This window comes from Mytilus edulis, chromosome 8 (genome assembly GCF_963676685.1).
Source record: "Mytilus edulis chromosome 8, xbMytEdul2.2, whole genome shotgun sequence".
NCBI lineage: Eukaryota > Metazoa > Mollusca > Bivalvia > Mytilida > Mytilidae > Mytilus > Mytilus edulis.
Genome location: NC_092351.1, coordinates 67116711 through 67122710, shown reverse-complemented (window position 1 = coordinate 67122710; position 6000 = coordinate 67116711). Strand labels below are relative to the sequence as shown.

Genomic DNA, 6000 nt, shown 5'->3' with positions numbered 1-6000 from the left:
TTATGAAGCCATCCAAGAATCTGAAAGTAAATATCAGGGTTTATGAAGAGAACCGAAATGAATTTTACAGGCACTACAATTTGAAACCACTGTTCTAATGTTTATTAAAAGTTTATAACACAAATTTACAAATTAGATTGAAAATTTCCTTTCTTGTTGTTTAATCAATTTTTAATTAAATCAACATCTAACCTTTGCCATACATTTCCGAGGCCCCTCATGGGGGGGTCCTAGTAATCACCATTTTTTTGCCAATATTATCACATAATCATTAAATATTTGCTTATCTTTAGTAATCAAATAATCATAAACTAAAAATACAGTCCTAGGTAATCAAATAATCATGAAATATTTGGCTTAATAATCAAATAATCATTAAAAAAACGGCCAAGTAATCACATAATCAAAAACCCCATGAGGGCTCTCATTTCCAAAGTTAATGTCTTTTTTTTTTCTAGGATTTACATATTGTCATACGTAATTGATCAGGTCTATGTAGTTTGATTTAATCACACAATCACGCCCAAGTCTTTCTTTACAATCTTCATAAAATCTCAATAGTTCTAACCGCTTTGTTTAGGTTACAAAATTATTCAATTGAAAGAATCAATTTCAATCAATTTTAATAATGTTTCCAGTAAAAATGTTCAAATTACCGTACAAAGGATGTGATAATTATAGTACAGAGTCTGGTAAACAACAGACTAATTAGATATACAATAGACATCACAAACTTAGATACAATATATACAGTGGGGACTCAGGAGTGAAGTATCATAGAACAATAAACATCACTAACTTAGATACAATATATACAGTGGGGACTCAGGAGTGAAGTATCATAGAACAATAAACATCACTAACTTAGATACAATATATACAGTGGGGACTCACGAGTGAAGTATCATAGAACAAAAATAGACGTAAATGTGGAATTTAATACTAACTTAACAAAAGGTAGGATATACAATTCTAATGTATTTATTTTTGATTAAATATAATCAGTGGTAGGCCGAATGAAATTTTGAGGAGGGGAGGTGGGCTATTCATTGGTAGACTAAATGTATTCAGTGGTAGACTAAATGTATTCAGTGGTAGACTAAATGTGTTCAGTGGTAGACTAAATGTATTCAGTGGTAGACCAAATATGTTCAGTGGTAGACTAAATGTATTCAGTGGTAGACTAAATGTATTCAGTGGTAGACCAAATATGTTCAGTGGTAGACCAAATGTATTCAGTGGTAAACTTAATGTATTCAGTGGTAGACTAAATGTATTCAGTGGTAGACTAAATGTATTCAGTGGTAAACTTCATGTATTCAGTGGTAGACTAAATGTATTCAGTGGTAGACTAAATGTATTCAGTGGTAGACCAAATATGTTCAGTGGTAGACTAAATGTATTCAGTGGTAGACTAAATGTATTCAGTGGTAGACCAAATATGTTCAGTGGTAGACCAAATGTATTCAGTGGTAGACTAAATGTATTCAGTGGTAGACTAAATGTATTCAGTGGTAAACTTAATGTATTCAGTGGTAGACTAAATGTTTTCAGTGGTAGACTAAATGTATTCAGTGGTAGACTAAATGTATTCAGTGGTAGACGAAATGTATTCAGTGGTAGACGAAATGTATTCAGTGGTAGACGAAATGTATTCGGTGGTAGACTAAATGTATTCAGTGGTAGACTTAATGTATTCAGTGGTAGACTAAATGTGTTCAGTGGTAGACTAAATGTATTCAGTGGTAGACTGAATGTATTCAGTGGTAGACTGAATGTGTTCAGTGGTAGACTAAATGTATTCAGTGGTAGACTAAATGTATTCAGTGGTAGGCTAAATGTATTCAGTGGTAGACTAAATGCATTCAGTGGTAGGCTAAATGTATTCAGTGGTAGGCTAAATGCATTCAGTGGTAGACTATAAAATGTATTCAGTGGTAGACTAAATGTACTTTTTGAGGAGGAGAAAAGGAAGCTAGAAAATAATTCTTAAGATGGAAAGAAAAAGAGAGAGTAAGAAACAGTTAACTGGCCAAAAAGTGAGAGAGATGTTTCAGGTGTAATATATAATGATAAGGTATTGTTAAATCAGTATCAATAAAAAAAAAATTAATTGGATAAATGAAATGTAAAGAAAACCTTCTGAAATCACACACTTCTGGGTCTTAAGCAAAAATAACTGAAACGTACTATGACCAAGATATAAAGGACTTGAATTTTAATATTATGTATTTTTACCCTTAGCACAGTAAGTTAACTACATGTAGCGTAAAAAATAATGAAATCATGTTTTAAGCTGTTTTTCTATAACCAAGCATATGGGATCTATAGGCCTCACATTGTTTGTTTAGTCTTTATAATGAAAAAAAACACTTAATAAAGATACCAATGTAAATAACATTTGTTCCATGATAAACTTTTTGCTTTATTCCCTTTGTATAATTAAGTGTTGAGACAATATTGAATTCAATATATTTCAAAATGAAATCCATATTTAAGGAATGGTTAGGATTAAAGAATTGATCTAATAGAGTGCAAAGTTGGTGTTATAGTAAAACTATGATATTACATTAGTTCATAATAATTGAATTTCAATATCCCTTCATTCAATATAGGATTAAAAGGGAATGAAAAGGGGAGAGAGAGAGAAAGAGAAATTATCTCTTGAAGCACTGTGAAAAAGCTGTGAATCAACAAAAGAAACTAAATAAAAAGACAATGATACATAAATTAACAAACGACTACTAGCAGTTACTGACATGCCAGCTCCAGAAATCAATTAAACTGATTGAAAGATTATGTCTTCATCATATGAATATCAAGCACAACCCCTCCCGTTACGGGTTTAGTATTATACCATCATAAAATATATGAGAAGAACATAACCTGTATCATGCCAACAACTGGTTTTATAATACATATGTTTATTTTCAATGCAAAGACCCTATTTGTGAATCAATATTAAAGGCAAAATATGCAATCTTTAATGACCTGACAACAGTATCGTAACTATACCCCTTCTTAAGGTTTTGGAAGCGCTTGAGGTGAATGCTGACATGTTTGTGCTTTGTAAAGAATACTACCATAAAAAATTGGATGTGAAATACCTGAATGTATAAGATGTCTGCATGTTGAATTATATTTACGAATGATGTCCTATGTTTGACTGTATGTTCATTTTAAAAAAAAATCACATATACAAGGTATATACAGTTCTAGTTATAGACTTTATTTTTAGAAAAAATATTGATTTTTTCATACAGATTTTCGTCTGCATCAATATTGCAATAGAGTTTTACATGCATGCATCGTTTTGTCAAAGTACAAACTTTCCAGTGTCTATTTTGTGATTTAAATTTCCAGGGATTCTGTCATGGATAGCAGACATATTGCATTTTATAACATTTTAATTAAGCGTCATGTGGAAATGAGATGTAATGATCCATGTATGATGAAGTGATAATTCATAAAGATTAAATAGGATTGAAAACTTCATTTGATAAGAGAATTTATAAGCTTGAGAATTAGTCTGTCATATGTATGTCTCAATTCTGTCATCTAGTACATTGAACCAGTATGTGCCAGTATGAACTCCTGTCATCTAGTACATCGAGCCAGTAGGAACTCCTGTTATTTTGTACATAGAGCCAGAAAAGAGCTTATGTTATCTAGTACATAAAGCCAATATGAGCTTGTGTTATCTAGTACATAGTGCCAATATGAGATCCTGTTATCTAGTACATAGAGCCAATATGAGCTTGTGTTATCTAGTACATAGTGCCAATATGAGATCCTGTTATCTAGTACATACAGCCAATATGAGCCAGTATGGACTCCTGTTATCTAGTACAGGAAGCAAGTATGAGCTGCTGTTATCTAGTACAGAGAGCCAGTATGAGCACCTGTTATCTAGTACATAAAGCGAGTATGAGAGCCTATTATCTAGTACATGGTGCCAATATGAGATCCTGTTATCCAAAACGTAGTCAGTATGAGCTCCTGTGATCTAGTACATAGAGCCAGTATGAACACTTGTTATCACAAGAAGTCTGTTAGTTGTCATCATCTGTAAAAACATTCTAAATGAAAATGACATTGCATCTTTTGAAGCTAACTACTTATTTTTATTGTCCTTGATTGGACCTTCATCTAGAACTTGTCCATTGATATTCTGACATTATCAGATTAAAGAGCGAAATTAATTAATCCCCTATGTGAATTGACATTCTATAATTTCTATAATTTAATTGAAAATTTATATTACCTATATATATATACAGGTTGGTGATATAGTTATTAAATGTATATGGCACATATCTACTGATGACGTCTTACTAAGACAAAACTGATTATAGGCAATTTACAACTAAGCAAACCAGTATATATAACAGCAGAAATATTATTTCAGGACAAACACAGTTTGAGTACCAAAATCAGCAGATAATATAAAAAGAGAGTTATTTCTTGCTGTAATGTAACATATACATTATTTGGAAAATATGTAAAAGGTCCATCATCTGATGGATTCTCAAGGTAAGACCTAAATTCAGATTGGAAAATTGTATAAAAGGTCTATCATCTGATGTATTCTCAAGGTAAGACCTAAATTCAGATTGGAAAATTGTATAAAAGGTCCATCGTCTGGTGTATTCTCAAGGTAAGACCTAAATTCAGATTTGTAAATTATATAAAAGGTCTATCATCTGATGGATTCTCAAGGTAAGACCTAAATTCAGATTTGTAAATTATATAAAAGGTCTATCATCTGATGGATTCTGTAGGTAAGACCTAAATTCAGATTTGTAAATTATATAAAAGGTCTATCATCTGATGGATTCTGTAGGTAAGACAGTAATTAAAAATTGTTTATTACAGCTTAAATAATTCTTGGTTTAGTTAATTAAATTCAATAGCATTGCATAATATAAAGGTTTTTGCATCAGAACAAAACTGCATTGAAAAATGTCAATATAGTCAGTTAGTTGAAAATCCCAGTTAATTAGTCCTTTTATTTCTTTAAAGAGTTGTTTTGCATCAAGTTAAATTTGATTAGAAATGTTTACAGTGAGTGGGAGGAAAGTGTTGATTCCTTGCAATAACTAGTAAATCTTTCCACAAATTCTTTTCAAATTTTAGTTTGTTGTACAACTCATGATAATATGGAAGTCAAGTTCCTTATTAAACAATTTTATTTTCTGTACAGGGGATATAGTCCTTGATATGTATAGAATGTTGTAGGTTAAGCATGAAAGCACTAAATTCAAATACAAAAAAAAATAATGTTTATGTTGACTTGGTCAGCACTTATCTATTCTTTTTCTATTATTAAAGAGGAAATCTTTCATCAGTTACTTGTAGTTTTTGAAATACCAAAAGTCTGAAAAAAAACCCCTGATATTGGCTAACTCGAATAATTCAGCGGCCTGTATCCACTACTTTCCAGAAGGATAATTGAATTATCGTAGTGATCATAATATAACGACTGGATTATTCAGGTTAGATTTTGGCAATAAAATTGAGAATGGAAATGGGGAATGTTTCAAAGAGACAATAACCCGACCATAGAGAAGACAACAACAGAAGGTCACCAACAGGTCTTCAATGCAGCGAGAAATTTCCGCACCGGAGGCGTCCTTCAGCTGGCCCCTAAACAAATATATATACTAGTTCAGTGATACTGAACACCATACTAAACTCCAAATTGTACACAAGAAACTAAAAATAAAAATAATACAAGACTATCAAAGGTCAGAGGGTCCTCAGACTTGGGACAGGCGCAAAAATATTTGTCATGAATATATTATCATTATCATTCTTATTTTAACATCCAACATGTTGGAATTGATATGAGTTATGATAGTATTATATTCAGAGAAGTATTTTTATTTGCTATCACAATTGAAACTGCCATGCATATAGAAACAAAAGCTGACTTAAGTAATCGATAGTAAACCTTCAATGTATCTTTTCAATATAAACTCATCTTTAACTCTTTAACTA

The 6000-nt window shown here is 31.4% G+C and overlaps 1 protein-coding gene across 1 annotated transcript in view; it reads left to right on the top strand.

Annotated features, from left to right (window-relative positions):
* Positions 1–725: 725 nt before the first annotated feature.
* The window catches only part of LOC139486115 (serine/threonine-protein phosphatase with EF-hands 1-like), a 41475-nt gene continuing 36200 nt past the window's right edge, over positions 726–6000 (top strand). The window contains exons 1-2 of the mRNA XM_071270825.1: positions 726–957; positions 4409–4533. The gene's annotated coding sequence lies outside the window, so the exon portion shown is untranslated. The remainder of the gene's footprint in view (positions 958–4408; positions 4534–6000) is intronic.